General features: G+C 50.5%; 1 non-coding gene across 1 annotated transcript; it reads right to left on the bottom strand.

The window, feature by feature from the left end:
- Nucleotides 1-13550: 13550 nt before the first annotated feature.
- TRNAY-GUA (transfer RNA tyrosine (anticodon GUA)) lies at nt 13551-13632 on the bottom strand. Its single transcript has one exon. It is a non-coding gene; the product is annotated as a tRNA-Tyr (tRNA).
- Between the last annotated feature and the right edge of the window lie 8664 nt (nt 13633-22296).

The following is a 22296-nucleotide window of genomic DNA, read 5'->3' as shown; positions in this document are numbered from 1 at the left end:
GTAATATAATGCCAAGAAGAGGTGATGATGTGTCATCAGTGGTGAAAATATTTGGTTTTGCTAGCTCTACACCTCATTGTCACGTCCACGGTGGAGGCTACACGAAGGAGTATGAGCCACAAAAGCCTTGGAATTCCATTTTCTTCATCTTTTCTTTGGCGGTCGGAATGTTTCTGACATCTGAAACACTAGCGAACTGTTTTGTTCAGCCATAGCTATGTTTCTTCTAGCGAACGCCTTTCTCTTGTGCTTCCTGTTCGTCGGTCGCCGCCCCTGAGCTGAGCTGGTGGATGATGTTACTCCTTTTGACTGGTTTGGTTACGGATTGGGGCGTGACGGCCACAACCAGACTGCGATTGAGCAGGAAAAAACGGGTTAATCCAGAGTACCGGCTGCGGAAAGATGGCTTGGATTTTCAACCCGAAATCTTGCACAGTTTGATCGGGCTCACCTAAGTGCAGCGCCCTCTGTCGTGTTACTTTTTGCGCGGGCTGTAAAGGGAGCGACAGCATGAGAAGGTCCGCACCTACCTAACCAGATCTAGCGTGAGGTAGTAGTTTGATTGATCGGGTAGACAGACCAGGCGTGACAGTGTTTACCAGGCTCCACTTCAACCGAGCACCGCTGCCGACGGTGCCGCGTTACAGCATACTCAGTCTGGTTTCTTGACATTCTTTGAATGGTTCTTGCCGAGGAAAGATGACCCAAGGTTTCTTGACATCTCAGTCTGGTTCCAGCTCCAGAGGTGATCTTAGTTTCTGTCGGCATTCTGGAAACGGGGGTACCCAGACTTGCCTGCCTGCGGCCCGTGGCGTGGCTCCATCAACGGCCCGGTACGGCCCAGCTTCAGCACCAACAACTCAAGACCCTCGCGAGAGGCCAAGTCTTGCGAGGCGGACGACACCAAGACCTCCCTGGGGGCGGCCTCACCAGGCTGGCTCCCGAGAAGCGGAGATATCTATGCAAGGGGCACTTCGTGAGGTTCGCGTGACGTGAGCCATGACGACCAAGGCCAGGCGGGCGCCAGCGGGCGCAGTGTATCAGTTTTCTCTTTGGTGCTAAGGAGGCAAGTGCGGGCGAGGAGTCCCGAGGAATCAAGCAAAGGTTTCCTTATCGGTGCAACAAGACCAAGACCACCAGGACGACAGGACGGAGGTCATCGCGGAGCCCACTGCAGCGTCACCACCAGAGCCTTTGGCAGACGAAGACTACTTTTGTCAGGGTAGCTTGTACTAGTTGTCTCCCTTCAAAATTGATCGTTGTGGGATCCCTTCCCGCCTAAATTTGGGAAGAGGACCAGGGCCTCTATAAATAGGACCTAGCCACCACCATAGAGGGGGATCAGACGGACGGATCATTGAGATCATCCTTACACTCACCAGCTCATCGAGCTCAAGAACACCTCCCCTCCTGAGGCTGTTCATCCACTGTACTAGTTCATCCTCAGCCCCTTGAGGCAATCCACCACCACACTGGAGTAGGGTATTACACCGCGAGGTGGCCCGAACCAGTATAAACCCCTGTGTCTCTTGTCCTTTGGGTTCACCGAGCTAGGCCGTGGGATTGTTGAGTGTGCACGCTGGGGAGAGAGTGTTCTTCGTGCGCACCCCAGAGTTCGAACCTCTCAAGGGTCTGCGGAACCCGTAATCCAACATTTGGCGCGCCAGGTAGGGGTGCGCCGAAACCTCTCTTCCATCGATCGACGCACCACTGCTCCACTACTTCTATGGCTGATGCTCGTCGAGCCCACGCTGAGCGTCGGGCCGCTCTCAACGCTCGCGTCGCCCAGACGGCGCTCGTCGGCGGGCCTCCCCGTCGCTCTCCATCACCCGCTGCCAACGCCGCCACCGGCTCGGCGGGGAACAAGCAGCAGGCTTCGTCGCCGCACCCCTCCGTGCGGCGGGACGGCCGCACTGCCACCCCGTCGCTGACTCCGGCCGGCTCGTCGTCCCACGCTCGCCGCAGGCCCGCGGATGCGTAGGCTGCGCTGCTCATGACGCGCGAGCTCCTGCGTCACCGTCCCGTCGACGACCTCTACGAGGACTGGATGGACCGCATCGCCGAGCTCGTCAGCGCCGCCGGGGGCTCTCCTGCACCGTCCCTCTTGCTACCTCGCTCGCCTCCCGCTGCGGGCGACGTAGCCCATGAAGCACCTCCACCACCTCTGCGTCAAGACGTAGCCCTCGCACCAAGGCGCGCGGTCCCACGGCGCGTCCCACCGCGCAGGGCGCCCGCGCGCGAAGAAGAAAGCTGCCAGGAGGTCCAGCGGCCGCAAGAAGGTGCTCATGCGCTCCCACCACCGCCACATCAAGACCGCGCCGCCTGTGGTGGCGGCACGTGGGTACCAGGACCAAGCTCCGCCTCCGCGACGGGCTCCAGTGGCCACAGCAGGCTGCCGCGCCCTCACTCCCGAGCTGCGTAGCGTCGTCTGGCCCGGCAAGTTCAAGCCCGACCTGCCTCCGCGCTACGATGGCACCCACAACCCTGCTGAGTTCCTGCAGCTCTATGAGCTGAGCATCGAGGCGGCCAACGGCGACGAGAAGGTTATGGCGAACTGGTTTCCCATGGCCCTCAAGGACGGCGCACGCTCGTGGCTCCTGAACCTGCCCGCGGGATCGGTCTCCTCCTGGGGGGAGATGCGCGAGCATTTCATCGCCAACTTCTAGGGCACTCGCGACCCCGCCCGCCTGCCGCGGGTGACCTGTGGTGCATCAAGCAGCAGCCAGGGGAAATCCTGCAAAAGTACATCCAGCGCTTTAACAACGTTCGCCTCAAGATTCCCAAGGTGACGGACGAGGCCATCATCTCAGCATTCTCTGATGGCATCCACGACGTCAAGATGAAAGAGGAGCTCGCCATACACGAGGATCTGTGCACGGCCCTGGAGATGTTCAACATGGCGACCAAGTGCGCGAGAGCTGAGGAAGGGCGCCTCTCCCTCCTCGAGCTCCCAGCTGCCGACCCAGAAGACAAGAAGGCCAAGGCCAAGGACGTGAAGCGCAAGGGAGTGGCCGTGCTCGCGGCTGAACCGGAGATGAAGCGCGGCCGTGACCACCCGAAGTCGTCCAAGGGCAGTCACCCGTTCTGCGCCTTCCACAACGTACACAACCACAACACCAATGACTGCCAGGAGCTCAGGGCCATCCGCGACGGGCGCTTCGGTCGACGCCCCGAGCGCAACGGCCGAGGCTATGGCCGTGGAGGAGGCCGAAGTGGAGGACATTGGGACGACCGCGACCCCCGTCAGGAGTGGTGCGACCAGCCTCGCGAGGATCGCTGGCAGGACCAGACTCGTGAGGGCGCCTGGAGGGACCAGCCTTGGGAGGACCGTCCTCAGGGCAAAGCTGGACTCCCTTCGCTGCCACCACCACCAAGGAGTGTAGGATCGGAAGTATGTCTAGAGGGGGGGGTGATTAGACTACTTGACCAAATAAAAAACTAGCCTTTTCCCAGTTTTAAGTCTTGGCAGATTTTAACAACTTAGCACAAGTCAAGTAAGCAACCTACACATGCAATTCTAAGAGTATAGCAGTGGAATGTAAAACAATTGCATATGAAGGTAAAGGAAGGAGTTTGAGGGAGCAAACGCAATGTAGACACGGAGATTTTTGGCGTGGTTCCGATAGGTGGTGCTATCGTACATCCACGTTGATGGAGACTTCAACCCACGAAGGGTAACGGTTGCACGAGTCCATGGAGGGCTCCACCCACAAAGGGTCCACGAAGAAGCAACCTTGTCTATCCCACCATGGCCATCGCCCACGAAGGACTTGCCTCACTAGGGTAGATCTTCATGAAGTAGGCGATCTCCTTGCCCGTACAAACTCCTTGGTTCAACTCCACAATCTTGACGGAGGCTCCCAAGTGACACCTAACCAATCTAGGAGACACCACTCTCCAAAAGGTAATAGACGGTGTGTTGATGATGAACTCCTTGCTCTTGTGCTTCAAATGATAGTCTCCCCAACACTCAACTCTCTCTCATAGGATTGGATTTGGTGGAAAGATGATTTGAGTGGAAAGCAACTTGGGAAGGCTAGAGATCAAGATTTATGTGGTTGGAATGGAATATCTTGACCTCAACACAAGTGTAGGTGATTCTCTCTTAGAAAATGTATGTTGGAAGTGTAGGCATGTTCTGATGGCTCTCACCACGAATGAAGAGTGGGTGGAGGGGTATATATAGCCTCCATACAAAATCTAACCGTTACACACAATTTACCAAACTCGGTGGGACCGAATCAGAAAACTCGGTCAGACCGATTTAGTTCATAATGTGACCGTTAGGCATTTCGGTGGGACCGACATGTCAACTCGGTGGGACCGATTTCATTAGGGTTAGGGCATAACGTAATCTCGGTGAGACCGATTACACAAACTCGGTGGGACCGATTTTGGTAATAAGCAAACAGAGAGTTGGTCAGGCAAACTCGGTGGGACCGATTCGCTCATTTCGGTTGGACCGAAACGTTACGAAGGGGAAACAGAGAGTTTGCATTGCGAACTCGGTGGGACCGATCGCTCATCTCGGTTAGACCGAAACGTTACGAAGGGAAACAGAGAGTTTGCAATCCCATCTCGGTGAGACCGAGATCCCTATCGTTGAGGCCGAAGTGACTAGGGTTTGTGGCAATAGCTATGTCAACAGAACTCGGTGGCGCCGGATAGAAAGTTTCAGTAGGGCCGAGTTTGACTTTTGGTTTGGGACATACGTGGATATGAGAAAGTGGTTGAGGATTTGGAGCATATCACTAAGCATTTTGAGCAAGAACCTCATTAAGCAACACCTCATCCCCTTTTAATAGTATTGGCTTTCCTATGGACTCAATGTGATCTTGGATCACTAAAAGTAAAATGTAGAGTCTTGAGCTTGAGCCAACACGTGTCCTTAGCATTTTGAGGGGTCCACATTCCTAATCCATGCCATGCCAATCATTGAGCTTTCCTGAAATATTTATCTTGAGATAGCATTAGCTCAATGAGCTATATGTTGTTAGTAATTATCAAAACCACCCAGGGATAGTTGCACTTTCAAGGAGGAACGACGACCAAGACGAGGGGGCTGGGGGCTTCCAGGAGCCGCGCGCCATTGCCTGCATCTTGGGCGGCGCTCAGTCCCCAGCCTCCCAGCGCATCTTCAAACAGTTCGCCCGTGAGGTGAATGCGGCCCTCCGCAGGCTCGAGGCCACGCGCCCGCTCAGGTGGTCCAAGTGCACCATTACCTTCAACTCGTCCGACCAGCTCAAGTGCGCGGCAACTGCCAGTGCCCTCCCGATGCTCTGCTCACCCATCATTAGGAACGTACTTGTCACCAAGACCCTCATCGATGGCGGTGTTGGGCTCAATGTCCTTTCCATCGACACGTTCGACCGTCTCCAAGTGCCATATGACCAGCTGCAGCCCACCAAGCCCTTCTCAGGAGTGACCGACAGCTCCACAACTTCGATAGGGCAGATCCGCCTCCCTATCACCTTCGGCAAGCGCGACAACTACCGCACCGAGCTCATCGACTTCGACGTCGCCCACATTCGCCTTTCATACAACGCCATTCTTGGGTATCCGGCCATGGCCAAGTTCATGGCGGTGACCCATCATGGTTACAATGTCCTCAAGATGCCAGGGAGCTGCGGCATCATCACGGTCGCCTGCGAGGAGAAGGACGCGGTGTGCTCTCTTGAGCGCGCCTACCAAGTTGCGGCGGCCGAAGACCCGGACAATGAAGGCGCCGTCTACCCTCCCGAGGTTGTCCCCAAGAAGAAGAAGCAGCAGCTCCGTCAAGAGCTTCAGGAGAGCGGTGTCTCCAGCGGCACCACCTCAGGACCTGCGCCCATGGATGGGGCGCCTCCCTCCCTCGCATAGGAAGGCGCACCCGGCGCCCTCCTCGGGCTGGACTCGGGGGCTCTCCTCTGGAGGGCCTCAGACCTAGCCAGCGTCACGAGGGAGACGCTCGGGCACCACGTGGAGGCATGCTTCACCGTATGCTTTCGTCATGAGGGCACACGGCATGGAGTGCCTGGTGCTCAGGAGTTCATCACCAAGGCAACCGAGGAGCTTCAAGAGGCAAGAGCCATGTGCGGCGACCACCGCCCACCTCCTGGCGCAGCTCCTTGTCCCGGCGAGGATGACGAGCTGCGCGTCTGCGTCAACATTCCAGGGCTCAGCATAGCCGCGTCTCAGGAGCGCTTCCGGCCTTCGTGCGTTGGTCGGTGCGAGGGTCCCCCTCACAGCTACGTTCGCATGCCCTTTGGCCTGCCGAACGCGGCTGTCACCTTCCATCGGCTCATGCAGGGCGCCCTGGTGGCTCGCGAGGCCAGGCGCCAGGCAGTTCTGAGGGAGGAGGATCCAGAACCTCCGGGGCCCCCGGGGACCGGCCGCCGAACGACTCGTGAGGAGCGACTCCTTCAGCACGCATCTTCAGCTACTTCAACATCTCTTGAGCAACGGTACCGGGTGACATTTTCTGGTTTATTCAGTTGGGGGCGCCCCTCGGGCTGCATCATCCCCAGGCCGCATGGGTCCGTCCCTGTGGCATGTATCGTTCTTGCATCTACCTGAACTAGCTTGTCTCCTTCCATTAGTTACCTAATCATTATCACCTGCTTGCATGTTGCCCTTCGCAGCCTCCCGTGTTGCTGACCGGCCTCCTGCTCATCCCGCAACGGGGGCTACACATGCTGGCACGACGCTTGTGCTTGGGCCCGTCCCTGCAACGCTGACAAACCGGAGAGATCGAGCTCTGGCTCGCGGCCCGCCTCGCGCATGTCACCTCACCAGATCCTCAGTGCCTTCATCTTCTTTTGGAAAGATCAGCGGAGGACAGCAAACGCTATTATGGACTATATTCTCCCCTCGAACTAATTCGCAGGGATCTCCGGAGCTTAGCCATGGGTGGCCCTGCCGGCTGCTCCCTTCCTCACGCGATTTGCTTGCGCGTTAAAGGGGGGCTCCTGAGCATCGCGCCTCAGTAGCTCTTACTGACTCTCTAGCCCTCACCCCCTGGCCTTGACCACGGCATCGCCACCTGGCATACCGGCGGCGGCTGAGCATCGCTCGAGGGTCGGGACCCGAGGACGCAGAGCATCTAGAAGAGCGAGAAAAGGGGAGGGCCAGCACGAGCCTAACCCAGCTACACTACTACTGAAGCACAGATCGGGTGCACCGCGCAAGGAATCACCTCCGGCTCGTTAAGATAAGTCACACGTTCATGATTGGCGCGACGCCACAATCCGGACTTTTCGACTTTCGCAGCCTTGCTCCGACAATGCCGCCTTCCTTTTCAGCCTTCAGGTAGCTGCTTGCACGCCAAGGGGGACCTCTTGAGCATCGCGCCTCAGGAGCTCTTACCGGACCTCGGGCCACTCACCTCCTGCCCTTAACCACGGCATCGCGACCTGGCATACCAGGACGGCTGAAGCCCGCCCGGGGACTGGGACCTGCCGGCGTAGAGCGCTAAGTTACCGTGAGGATGAAAAGGGGGAACAATGCCGAAGCAAGACATGCGATCACAACTTTATAATAGGGATAATAAGCATTGGGGCAAAAGCATTATAGGTTCTTTACACACCCCCACGGGGTTCGTCCCGATTCCTCGCAGGGAACAAAAGAAGAAAAACTTCAAGGGGTCCTAACTACTGGCATCACCGCCGACGCCATCATCAACAGTGGGCCACGAGGGGCCAACGCCAACCCCATCCAGATCATCGATGACGATGAGCAGATGCCGCTGCCGCGCTCCGGGCACGGCGAGAGCTCGGTGGCACGTAGCTGTCGTCGCTCGTCTCCGGAGACTCATAAGGCTCGGGAGAGTCGCTGGACTCCCAGGAGCCGTCGCTGCTGCTGGAGGAGCTGTCGGCAGGGCCGGGGGCGGGTTCGGCACCTGCTGCTGCGCCATCCTGGCGGCCCCCTCCAGGGCAACACTCCAGGCGGCGGCCTTCCTCGTCAAAGGCCTTGAAGAACAACGTGGAGGTGCCGTCGTACTCGAAGTGGATGGTGAGGGCCCCCTCCACGCGGCAAGCGCGGGCGACCTCGCCCCATCCACGGGTCATGAAGATCTTGCCCGGGGAGACGACCTCGACCTCCGCCCCCGTTGCCGGAGTGCTGCACTCGGCGTGCTGCAACCACAGCTCGAGCGGCCCTCCCGGCGGCATCTCTTCGGCAAAGAACCACGGAAGCTTGATCCACGTGCGCGGTGGCATCGCCGCCCATACCACGAACTCGCGCGAGGAGCCCTCGGCATGGGTTCGTGGGCTGGCGGCTCATGCAACCACAACATGGCCACCACGGCCGTGGCACGAGCGGCGCAGGGCGCTGCCTCCTCCTCCGAAGCCTTGCGCTTGTGCGTACAAGGGCAGCGGGTAGCCAGGAGGAGGCCACTCGTACCAAGGCCTCGTCACCTCCAGCCTCACGCCGACGTCGCGGGAGCAGCCGAACCTCTTCTTCGGCGGAAGTGGCCCCTGCTCCTCGCGGGGGTTTTTTCCCCTTTTCAGCAGCGGAGAATCTCCTTATCGGCGCCATGAGTGTCGCGGCAAGGCGGCGAGGCGAGGAAGAAGAAGAAGGATCAGGCGGCGAGAAGAAGGAGATGAGCAACGTGGGCTTCGCCCCTCTCCTCATTTATAGCCAGAAGGAGGCTAACCGCCGGCCTCCACAATTGCACGTAATGATGATCTTTTCTCTGCATGCAGCAGGGTCTCGTCAAGTCGAACGGTTTGCCAAGGCAGCGTGGGGAAGTGGAGGCGCCCACGTACCATCAATAGCCACGTGTCGACCGAGGCCACAGGCGGTTGGGGCCCGTGGCGCTCCGCACTTGCCCCTTGGCTTCGCCTCGAAGCCAAGTCCGAGCGCGCCTTGGGCCCCAGGGGCTACTGTCGCATCCTGAGAACGTGGGTACCCAGACTTGCCTGCCTGCGGCCCGTGGCGTGGCTCCATCAACGGCCCGGTACGGCCCAGCTTCAGCACCAACAACTCAAGACCCTTGCGAGGGCAGATGACACCAAGACCTCCCTGGGGCGGCCTCACTAGGCTGGCTCCCGAGGAGCGGAGATATCTATGCAAGGGGCACCTCGCGAGGTTCGCATGACGTGAGCCATGACGACCAAGGCCAGGCGGGCGCCAGCGGGCGCAGTGTACCAGTTTCCTCTTTGGTGCTAAGGAGGCAAGTGCGGGCGAGGAGTCCCGAGGAATCAAGCAAAGGTTTCCTTATTGGTGCAACAAGACCAAGACCGCCAGGACGGCAGGACGGAGGTCATCGCGGAGCCCACTGCAGCGTCACCACCAGAGCCTTTGGCAGACGAAGACTACTTTTGTTAGGGTAGCTTGTACTAGTTGTCTCCCTTCAAAATTGGCCGTTGTGGGATCCCTTCCCGCCTACATTTGGGAAGAGGACCAGTGCCTCTATAAATAGGACCTAGCCACCACCATAGAGGGGGATCGGACGGACGAATCATTGAGATCATCCTTACACTCACCGGCTCATCGAGCTCAAGAACACCTCTCATCCTGAGGCTATTCATCCACTGTACTAGTTCATCCTCAGCCCCTTGAGGCAATCCACCACCACACTGGAGTAGGGTATTACACCGTGAGGTGGCCCGAACCAGTATAAACCCCTGTGTCTCTTGTCCGTTGGGTTCATCGAGCTAGGCCGTGGGATTGTTGAGCGTGCACGCTGGGGAGAGAGTGTTCTTCGTGCGCACTCCAGAGTTCGAACCTCTCAAGGGTCTGCGAAACCCGTAATCCGACAGTTTCACCAGCAAATGATCTCTGGATTGTGTCATCTGTCCCCCCTTAGCTCCTTGTTAGGTTTCACCCAATCTCCCAAGTAGTGGCTTATTTTCTGCCAAACCTGTTTGACAGAAGTCCATTTATTTCTATTAAACACAAGTTAGTTCCTAGTATTTCACAGTCCTCACAGGACAGCAGAAGAGACTACATTCAATTACATAATTTTCTTGTTACAGAGCCAACAGGCAGCTAACTCCAAGAAGGAATGGAAACTCCTACCAAAAATTACTTCCAACTCCTTCCAAATTATCTTAGCAAGCACACAATCAAAGAAAAGATGATGTACAGATCCTATCTTAGTACAGTGCACGCATTCCGGGGGTTTTGGAATTCCTCTTTTCCTCAGGTTTATCACAAGTCATTATTTTATTCTGAGAGAACAACCAAAGACACCTTGTATTCTAGGTGGGATTTTCAAACTCCACACCACATGAGTTTAAATAGGCTGCACACCTCTAGAATTAATAATGGCATACCGAGATTTTGAAGAGTAAATGCCTTTAGATTCATACTGCCACATCAGGTTATCCTCCTCCTGTTCAGAAAAAACTATAGACTTGGCAATAGTTTCTAGATCAAACCATTGTAGCATAAGCTCATCATCAAAGTTCCTTCTAAAGGAGACTTTGAGCGTTATCCTGTTGATGGTGTAATTTGGCTGGAGAATATGATCTGTCAAATTATATAGGTTATTGATCAAGTTAATCAGCTAATATATTTCAAGTGTTGTAACAGGTGTTTTACATGGACCGGCAGTTTACATGGGGCAAGTCCTGCCCAGATCCTGGTTTACGTCGAGCTAGTAAGCTACTACTTCCAAGGACAAGTCCTAACCGGTCTCAGATGCCAAGCTGAAGTTTCAGGTTTGCAAAGGCTATCACGCAAGGATACAACAAAAAGTAAAATTATATCTGCACGGTGATGCATCAGGCGTATGAGATCTCCATTAGCTGATATAATTACATTGTGGCCGGATATTTTATTCCTTTCCTTGTGGGCCAAGAGGGATTTGTACGTCGCCTTGTTTGGATTTGTTAAGTACCGGCCAGCAAATAGATTATGTAGGCATCGACTCATACATAGTAAACCATGGTAACCGAATTAGGAAGGGCAAGTCAGGTTTGGTTTAGCTTTAAAGTTTTATTCTTGTATGGCAAGTCTGCCATATACGCCAAGTCCTGCGTGCCTTTAAATAGGCCACGTCCGATTGAGAAAAAAGGGAACAATCGATCTATCAATACAAACACTACTTTTTTTTACATATGTTTTATCTATCGTTCTTTTCCTGCTGAGCCCTAGCGGCCCTAGGGTTTGGTTCAACTTTGCCATTTTGCGCTGAAAAGCGGTCGTCTCTCCTCTACGAAAGCGAGGGGATCTTTGTTGCTTTGCTTGGAAAGCAATCGTTCATCGTCACGAAAGCACGACAAATATCCTGGTGTTGCGCGGCGATTTCGCGTGCCAACATATCCCATCCCGGGTTTCCGCAATAGTTTTGTTTTTTATCATTAACTATGCAATACAAATCCCAGAATTGAGTAGCTAGAGGAGAGTTGCCAAACCAAATATCTTTCCAAAACAGAATGGACCTCCCATTTCCTCATGCCACTTCCTTCCCAGATGATATTATAAACCACTCTGGCCCAAGCTGCTGCATGCAGTTATCCATGCGGTAAACTGCATTTGAGCTGAATATAATTGGCGCCTGCCTTTCGCCGTTCAAAAAAGAGAGCAAGAAAAAACCTTCACAACGGCAGGCGGGGAGGCACGCGCGTGCGCTGCCGTCTGCCGCTCGCTCGTCGCGTAGTGGGCTGGTTGATCCATGCACACGGTAAAGCCGGTATCAGACGGCCGGAATCAAGTCGTATCATGTAGTCATGGTCTCATGTCAACGTGATGTCGCAGTGTCATAGTCTAAGGAGTATAGCATCCATGCACATGGTTTTGCAGACGTGCATGCAGCGTCGTGTCCTTCGCCAAAACGTAAGCTCCGACGCCGACCAGCGGCCCACCGTACGCACGCGCCAAGCCCGCTTGCGTGGCGGAGGTGCGCATCGCGGATGCTGGGCTCGGCAAGCAAAACCCCAGCTGTCGAATCCACGGTGCTCACGCATGCTCTCATTCTCATTACACAAATCCGATCTGGATGGTTACACATTATCACAAAAGGCACAACAAATTAACGCGCATCATCTAGCGAAGGTAGTCGAGCAGGCCGCGCATCCGTGGCGGCTCCGGCGCCGGCGGCGCGGGCGGCTTCGGCGTCGCCTGCCGTTCCTCGCTCCGGCCGTGTCCGCCCCACGCGCCGCCCAGCCAGCAGAGGACCCGCTTCAGCGCCTCCAGCAGCCAGGGCCTCCGCGGCCTCGGCTCGCACGGCGCCCGCCGCGGCCCCTCCTCGACGCTCTCGACACCACGAGCGGCCGTCTCCTCCCGCACCAGCGCGACGACCCGGGACGGGCTCGGCTCGGAGTAGCTCCGGCGCAGGACGGCCCGGCTGAGCTGGGCCTCGATTGTCAGCCGCTCGTACTCGTCGAGCAGCGTGGTGGGGAGCACCGGCGCCATGCCGCCGCCGATCGGGTCGAGGCGGCTCAGCGCGGCGCAGACGCCCAGCTCCGTCGCCAGGCTGCTGCTGACGCTGCGCCGGTGTTGCTGCGCCGGCTCCAGCGGCATTGCCGCCGGTGATCGCTGGTCGAGGCTTAGCGCGGCGCGGAGCCCTCGCTCCGTGGCGAGGCTGCTGCTGTGTTGTTGCACCGGCATTGCTGGTGATCGTGAGTTTGTTACACGCGCTCAAGGGGAGATGGTCGTGTCCTGGCCTGTCTGGGCACGCGGTGACCATGGCGCGGCTTGGCTGATGTGCTTTAACACAACTGTTTATGTTCAAAAAGCCGGAGCTTGACGTGGGGAGCGGGACAGGCATCGTGTCCGAGCTTTCTTAGCTGTTTTACCTGACGCGGGATATGGAAATTCTTCTACTGACTTAACTGCACGGTTAATGTGAATCCAAAAAATGGGAATAAAATTTACCTGGCTCGAAGTGCAAGTCAATGTGATCTACACACGTTTTGATATTGTCGCCCAGAGAATTCGTAACCAAAAAAGGAGGGAGAAGATCTCCCTCCGCAGAACTCTACGAGCTGTCAAGAATTTCATTCAGTCTAAATATCTGAAACCTGACTCTTTTTCCTTGCAGATTATCTGATACCTGGCATAGATTGCTGCTGACTGCAGGAGCCAGGCAAGCCGCCGCTTGCCGTAAGGAGTCCGAAGGTGAAGGAGCGCCCGGACTCGGAGATTGCGACGCCGGCGACCAATGAGTAGATCGACACATTTCCGCTGGCATTGATGCCACGTCGAGTTTCATGAACCGACCTGTCAGCCCTAATGTTAAACTGTTGACAGAAGTGCACAATCTACTCACACTTCTGCACAGGATATAGCAGGAAACCGGCTATTCTAGAAGTTTCTATTGAATTGCTCTATGGTGTGACCCTGGAACACCAACCAGTTACTGCTGCTGTTTACTCTCCAGTCTGAAGCAAAGGATGGTTTCACTTTCACATCTATAAATCAACTATGTTTCTTACAAGGATAGATATCACTATCTGAAGCTGCACGTGGGCATTATGATTCCAAATTGACACCGCAAGAGAAAGCACCGTAAAGATCAATTAGTGAGCGACTGGGTCGATACAACTAAAAAAAACTAACAATTCCTTCCGTCGTGTATCCTCGATTGATGCGGCTTCAGATACTTCAATTGTAGATTTGAGGTTTGGGCCGAGCTGGATTTGAACCAGCGTAGACATTGTCAACGAATTTACAGTCCGTCCCCATTAACCACTCGGGCATCGACCCAGGAAGAATTTATTTTAGGGCATATTGGATGAGAGATGAATATCGAGAATGGGACATATTCTCCCTTTTTCATTCATATAGAAAGTTATATTCTTATATGTAGGCTTTTGGATTTTTGTGGATTGTGTCAACCATTTGGAAGGACATGTTCACTTTCTGAAACTCGCTTCATCCATGCCCCCTTCAATGGGGCTTTAGTGTTCGACTTCATGTTTTGTCCTACGAACGTCAGAGCTAAGCTGCAAGCTGTTTGAAATAGCATCCAAGAAAACAGTGAGCTGTCAGAACTGGATATCATATAAGTTAGGTTGATGGAGATAAGGTGATATTTAAGCATGCAAATGATTAGGAAGTTGGGTGTCACCATTTACTCTTCCGGCTCACCCTGTTAATATACTTCCTGTAGTAGAAGTGCAGATTTGCATGCCCCTTCCAGTTGACCGATGCACGTCTAGTATTACAGTTTAATTTGGTTCTTGTTTGCTGCCATATTCATTTGGTAGATTCTTACTCTGGATACTTGTTTTTGTTTCTTAAGTTGCCGTATATATCTTTTAATTAGCATAGTCATACTGATTTTGTTTTGGCTCTGTAATGTCTATCGCCAAGTGAAGCTACAATTGAGCAATAAATATACTTGGGGAGTTATGTACTGTATCTGTATGACTGTATGTATGTTAAGTGGTGAGGGCAGGGATGTCCTACACGCTGTGCAACAATTTTCAGACTGGAAACAACATTTCAGCAGGTCCTGGGGCACGGCTAAGCCAATATATGCTGACTATGTTTTCACTGTGCTTTTGTTGAGGCTGTGTGGACCTGTTGCAAATGGGAGGACAGATCTGATGGCTACAACCTACATACAGGGATGATGAAGTAGTATCCAGAATCAAGATCACCAAACAAAAAAAAAAGACCTGCTCAGAGTTTAATGTAAATGGTCTTTCCACAACATTTCAGTAATAGCAGCAACCATGGTCGGGGTGATTAAGTTGCAGTAATACTCTGTAAAGTTGGGTTAGGACTGGCCTGACAATGTGAAATGATACCCTGGAAGTTTCTATATGCTGCTGTCACCATGTGATATACACTTTTACTTTTGCTTCAAACCGATGCGGTTAAAGATGTTTCTTAATCGCAGCCAGTTAATACCCCAGCGCAGTTGCTTGATGGCAAGTGCATTCGAAGTTTTGCATAACGAAATTCATCTTTGATGAGCTCCTGAACTCCAGATGGCAAGGTTCATGATCCTCTCCTTGAGGCATTACGCCAAACAAGTCTTAGGACAAAGCGGAATACCAGATCTCTCATCAGTGGCTGGACTTTGACCTATGAAGCACATCATCACAGCGTGGAATTCACTACTGTTTTTTTCTTCGTTCAGGTTACTGCGTTGGTACGCTACTCTTATGATTCTGCGTTGTGGATGTGTTCCCTCCCCGATCCCCATGTGCTCGATAAAGCCTTTTGAGAGTCTGCATGATGATACGGTCACTTGAGAGTTGAGATGTGAGAGGTGAGGTGAGGTGAAACAATGCTGGCCCTACTGCTGTTGTTGGTCACGACAGGCCCACACATTCCTTTTCCCTTTTTCCTTTATGTCTGTTTCCCCTTTGCATGATTCCTTCCGGCCCCTATCGGCTATCGTCTTGCTGCTGGGCTTTTTGCTAGTTTCATGTGGGTCAAGATTTGTTGGCATGAAATAGGTTTGTGCATTGCCAGTGTTATCTGTAGTGCCACACACCCTGTGTCTTGCCTTTTTACGCATGTCAGTCATACCGAAGTGTCGAAACAATTGACTAAAATTGGTACTAGTATTTATGTAGATGGATTTTGTCGCTCCATTCTGTACTCATTGTGCATACTACGATGTTCAATTCAGACGTAACACTCCTAGAGTTCCATCACATCAGTTTGAAATTTATTTCTCTATCGAAGAATTTTGCTGCCACTAACAATTGTGTTCTCCTTTGAGTAAAAAGAAGACAAGTGTGCTCTCCTTTCATGATGTGTGCAATGTCTGTAAATTTCACTCACCACAGATAATTCTTCGACCACCGATTGCTGTAGGACATTTTGTTTTTCTCTCTCGACATTTTCGCGCACTTACTGTTAGTACATGTTTTTGCCACCTAGTGGAAAGTATGGAACCATGGAACATTTAGAGAATCTGAGATAAAGGGCATGGTCCTGGAACGTCTGTATTATATGTAGTAGGTAGTCTTCTTGTGGCCAGCATGTTCTTTCTTCACTAAACAATAGAATGTACAGTTGTTAGCTCAGTTATTATTCTACATGCTCATTGCCATTTGGCTTGTAGTTCACTGCCCAGTCAGGCTGTTTGAAGTTGTGTTCACAATTGTCAAATGTACTATACCTAGCATTAATTCTGCAGTATGAATTGGAAAGGTGCTAGACTGATGCTCATACCTACTCCTCCCTCCAATCCAAAATAAGTGTCGTAGATTTAGTTCAAATTTGAACTAAAACCACAACACTTACTTTGGATCGGAGGAAGTACCTCTATTCGTAAATGTAAGACGTTTTGACAGTTTAATTGGGTGTAATATTTTAGATGTTTAGTTTTCCTGTCTTCTTGCAAGGACAAGGTGCTTGACCTTCTCGTGTGAGATGCTTCTGAGTGTTAGAATTCCTTCAGTGATGATCTTGCTTTGCTGAGGAAAGAAGACCACCAGGCGTGCAAATCTGTCACGATGATCAAAGCATTGCCAGGTGAGCTTGTGTTGTGATCTGCTTCAATCCATGGTAAGACTGGCAGGAACGGATAGGCTTTTTGCTGTCTAAGTTAGTAGAAATCGTTGTATGTTGTGAAGAGGTACTTTGGGGCAGGTAAACCATGTGCCAAGAAAGGGATTTTTGGGCCTTGAAGTTCAAGTGGTAGGAATACAGTGATCCTCCCTGAGACTAAGCAAATCAACCTAAAAACAGAAGAATAACAACAACACAACCAGATAATATATCTTTCTTGGATGTACTCCAGATTCTTGCAATGATCCAAAATTAGTTGTTGCTCTTCTTATCCCTGCTAGCTACCTCTCCTGCCTACTGTCGGATGGAGTATTTTATTTCTGCAATCAGTGTACTCGTATTAGTATACTCTCTGAAACAAATTGCAAACTATGCATAGCTTCTTGACGTACCTTGGGTTGAATTCTTTGTGAGAACCACAAACCAAAAGATGGTACTGTAGCAGTTTCTCTTTCAGAAACATGATTTCTGAAAGGTTTGCCGACTAAATCCACCAAAATTTGAGCAAAAGTTTTAACAGTTCGGGCTAACAAAGTGCCAAACAAATTTGTACATGCACATGCTCACAGAAGACAGCTGCTCTGAGCGATCTGTAAAGTCAATCGATAGAAAATCTTCTGGTAACACTACCAATGCCATGCATTTGTTTAAACCAAGGGTGGCAGACTATACTAATCTCAAATATGATTGCCTGGAAAAGAGCTCGTACAGGCATCGGCATGTGGCTCTGGATCTCGGAAGGTGACTTGTGCAGAAAGGTTAATTGATACTGCATTATGAAAGGGAACATCAACACAAGCCGCCTGCGGGGAGCACCATCAGCGAGACAGCAAAACGCCATGATTCTTCTTCCTTCGGTCCTTCTCCCGCCATCAAGCGTTTCGGTTTTGCGTTGTCCTGCACCTCTTATAATATCGGGGTATTTCCCCTTCTCACCTCAAATCCATTGTACTCTAGCCGGGATAAGAAGAGTTGCTCTAATAGCTGGGTAGTATCTTAATTAGAGCAATTCTAGCCGATTCTCTATAAAATAGAAGAGTAAACAGCAAAGTAAATCCTAATGGAGTATACTTACTCAACTAAGTATCGGCAGGACCAGCCGATCCCCTAAATATAATGGAATATAATTATTTTTTTCTAACTTATGCAATTCTAGTTTACACCGCAACTACATATTAGCACATGTATAGAAATTAAACATAAATATGAAGGTTCAAGCAAATCACGAATATAATTTACAAACTGAATTATTCAAACTTAAACACATCGAATTGTTCAAACGTAGCAAATAACATGTAAAAGCACAACTAGGATGTTCTATGAAGTTGCCAATGATGCTCAATAAGATCTTCTTGGAGCTGAGTATGAACTTGTTGGTTTTCGATCATACGATGCGCTTCAAGGAATGCCTGGATCCTATTTGGATTGTACTCTGGCTCAACAGGACCCCCGTTGGAGATGTACCGAAAGTTTTCAGGCATATCTCTCTCATCTTCAATGATCATGTTATGCAATATGATGCAACAAGTCATGCATCCCTTCTAAGCTTGAACCAATCATCATACTTCTCTAACGACTTTTGCAATGGTGAGAAAAAGACTTGTGTGCATCCGAAAGCGCCGACGAAAGTACTTCTCCGGATAGGTTGGATTTGGATCAAAGTAATCTCTCATGATCTTGGCATGGCCATCCGCTCTATCACAGTTGAGTTGTATGCGGCCAAACTGTGATTCTCTCCTCGGCCTCTGAATATCATCATTGAAAATCATGCCAAGAACAGTTTCAAAGTCTTCATCGTCTTCTTCCTCTTTGGATGACGACAAGTCCTCGAAGATCATCTCTCTCAACCTCTTTAACTTCATTCAAACAACTCGGTTCATTTCAATCGTACAAAATAAAACGAAACGAAGGAAAAAATAAAAAAAAACACCTAGGCAAACGATCGAACACTTGCAAGGTGGTGGTGGTGCACCGGCCGGTCGACGATGTTTAGGCCAAACCAGCGGGCATCGGCGCGTGGGAATGATCCACAATGGTGCGCAAGTAAGATCAGATGCGGCGACCGCCAATGAGGAAGGAGATTCGAGAGCAATTCGACGAGTCGGTTAAGGCGATGGCAGTGGACGACAAAGGGCTCAGAGTCGGGCAAAAGGGTGGCGAGGGCCAAGGGGCGCGATGAGGTAGCGGCGGGGCCGGCGGACGGTCGCCGGGAGGTGCGCCAGCGAAGAGGCAATGGGGGTGGGAGGTGCGAGAGAGGCATAATTTTTACTCCGCCCGGTCGTTGTCGGCGGAGTAAAAAACTTACTCCTCTATTTGGTTTAGGGGATCATCTAGGTGCTGGTTTGAGGATTAAAACCAAAATTTTACTCCTCTATAGCTGTTTATGTTGTCTGCTAGAGTTACTCTTAGAGCAACTTAAGTAGAGTATGTCGTATCTGTCATAGTTATAATGCATATGAAGCATTGTTTAATGTATATTTGAAGTTACCTAGACGACACGCCAAGTCAGAGTCACCACACCTTAGTTTTTTTTCTCATTCAAACACTTTGATTACCTTCAAATTTGAACGTTTAGCACATTAAGCAAACATGCACATAGTTTTAAACAAGTTGCGTGAACAAAAGCATTTAACTTGCGATATGTACAAATCACATGTTGTTGATATGTGCACCGCCCCCTTCTCTCGCGTGTGCACCACCCCTTCTCTTTCGGTATGTGCCCCAACCCATCCTTCTCTGGCATGTGCACTGTCCTGTCCCCCAATGTTCCTGAAACATGTAATCACCATTCAATCTGTCTCGCAAAATTATCTCTCCACTCAACCCATGATGCCCATATCCAACATGATGAACCGGTTCTACCCAACTATGCGTTCAGTTGCCAAGCAACGGTTCTGAATTTGGAGTCGACGCGCCTCCATCTCATCCTCATGTGCTCTGCTCCCTTGCATAGCATCTTATCTCGCCCTCTTCTCTTGGATCTTCTTCTCCTTTATTTCCATCTTTTCTTGCTTCCCCTTATCCGCATACTCCTTCTTTGTCTTCATGAATTCATCGATATTTATGTTTTTCATCTCTTCCACATCTCCTTTTCTCTTGAACTTCTCCTTTCCTCTCCTGTGAGGCCAACCCATGCTAGACGCTTGAGTGGGACTTCTAGGCACCCTTTGCCTTTGGTCCCCATCACCATCATCAGCTTCACCATCATTCATCTCGGGAGAGGAATTGTTGCCCTTCTCAGGTTTTGGACTACCATCATCATTCCTCGACTTCCACTTCTCATGGCCTTCCAATAAATTCCAACAATGTTGAAGGCCAAACGATTTACCCTTCGACTTGACCATTTGTTTTATGCCCAAGATGATGTTTGAAATAGGCCCTCGATTCACTTTCAATATTGTACGGTCACGTGACCCTTGGCGACTAGTGACCACATAAGGAGAGATATCTTGCCATCCCCTAAAAAGAGCAATATCTTCATTTAGGTTGAATTTTGATCCCCGAGTTGCTTTCTTCCTCGACGAGCCGAATGCTTGAAATTGATCAAATTCCGTACCTTGGTCGGCCGCATCCAATTGATCAGAAATCGAAATCATTTGTCTCACATGTGTCACCCATCATACTCTTGAGAAATGATTCGTCGTTTATCGTTGATATCCCAAAATCATAGAGCCATCGCTAAATCATAGAGCCATCGCTAAATCATAAAAAATGTACATTTAGATGTTCTTCAGGGATCACCTCATATTCAATCGAACAAAAACCGAATGAAAGTAAAATGGTGTATTTTTTTACCTCACCACCGTTTCTTGTCCAGCTTAGGACTGGGAAGGATGGCGCTTACACAAGACAACATATGGCTTCTACCTTTGCACCAAAATTGTCATTGACAAGGTACTGGCCTAGGCGGTGCCAGACGGCTGTCGGAGCTGCATGAGGCACAACAACCGTTGAAGTCGCGGGATGATACGTCCATTTTGCATCATATTTTTATATCAATATTTATTGCATTATGGACTCTTATTTCACATTATGGTACAATACTTATGTCTTTTCTCTTTTATTTTACAAGATTTACATGAAGAGGGAGAATGCCGTCAGCTAGAATTCTGGACCGGAAAGGAGCAAATCTGAGATACCTATTCTGCACAACTCCAAAAGTCCTGAAAATTTACGGAGAGTTATTTTGGAATATATAAAAATTATTGGGCGAAGAAACTACCAGAGGGGACCCACCAGGTGGCCACAAGCCTGAGGGCGCACCCTACCCCCAGGACGCGCCCCAAGGGCTTGTGGGCCCCCTGGCAGGTCTCCGGTGCCCATCTTATGCTATATGGAGGGTTTTGACCTAGAAAATATAAGAGGAGTGCTTTTGGGACGAAGCGTCGCCGTTTCGAGGCAGAATCTGGGCAGGAGCAATCTAGAGCTCCGGCAGAGCGATTCTGTCGGGGAAACTTCCCTCCGGGAGGGGGAAATCAAAGCCATCATCATCACCAACGATCCTCTCATTGAGGGAGGGGCAATCTCCATCAACATCTTCACCAACATCATCTCCTCTCAAACCCTAGTTCATCTCTTGTATTCAATCTTTGTCCCAAAACCTCAGATTGGTACCTGTAGGTTGCTAGTAGTGTTGATTACTCCTTGTAGTTGATGCTAGTTAGTTTATTTGGTGGAGGATCATATGTTCATATCATATGTTCATATCCTTAATGATATTCAATACCCCTTTGATCTTGAATATGAACATGCTTTGTGAGTAGTTACGTTTGTTCCTGAGGACATGGGAGAAGTCTTGTTATAAGTAATCATGTGAATTTGGTATTCGTTCGATATTTTGATGAGATGTATGTTGTCTTTCCTCTAGTGGTGTTATGTGAACGTCGAATACATGACACTTCACCATGATTTGGCCTAGGGGAAGGCACTGGAAAGTAATAAGTATATGATGAGTTGCTAGAGTGACAAAAGCTTAAACCCTAGTTTATGCGTTGCTTCGTAAGGGGCTGATTTGGATCCACATGTTTCATGCTATGGTTAGATTTATATTAATTCTTCTTTTGTAGTTGTGAATGCTTGAGACAGGGGTTAATCATATGTGGGAGGCTTGTCCAAGTAAGGACAGCACCCAGGCACCGGTCCACCCACATATCAAATTATCAAAGTAGCGAACGCGAATCATATGAGCATGATGAAAACTAACCTGACAATAATTCCCATGTGTCCTCGGGAGCGGCTTGCTTTATATAAGAGTTTTTCTAGGCTTGTCCTTTGCTATAAAAAAGATTGGTCCACCTTGTTGCACCTTTTTTTACACTTGTTACTCACTACGAATTATCTTATCACAAAACTATCTGTTACCGATAATTTCAGTGCCTACAGAAAATACCTTGCTGAAAACCGCTTGTCATTTCCTTCTGCTCCTCAATGGGTTCGACACTCTTACTTATAAAAAGGACTATGATAGATCCCCTATACTTGTGGGTCATCAAGACTCTTTTCTGGTGCCATTGCCGGGGAGTGAAGCGCCTTTGGTGAGTGGAATTTGGTAAGGAAAAATTTATATTACATGCTGAAATTTACTGTCACTTGTCACTATGGAAAATAATCCTTTGAGGGGCTTATTCGGGGTATCTTCACCTCGACCAAAAGAACAAAGAGTTGCTCCTCAAACTACCGAACCAACTGAAAATATTTATTATAAAATTCCTTCGGGTATGATAGAGAAACTGCTAGCTAATCCCTATGCAGGAGATGGAACACTACATCCTGATATGCATCTAATCTTTGTGGATTATTTAAGCTTGTAGGTTTGCCCGGAGATGAAGTCAAGAGGAAGGTCTTCCCTTTATCTTTGAAGGGAAAGGCATTGACATGGTATAGGCTATGTGATGA

Source organism: Triticum aestivum, chromosome 3D (assembly GCF_018294505.1).
Source record: "Triticum aestivum cultivar Chinese Spring chromosome 3D, IWGSC CS RefSeq v2.1, whole genome shotgun sequence".
Classification (NCBI taxonomy): Eukaryota; Viridiplantae; Streptophyta; class Magnoliopsida; order Poales; family Poaceae; genus Triticum; species Triticum aestivum.
This window is presented reverse-complemented; position numbering and strand designations above follow the sequence as displayed.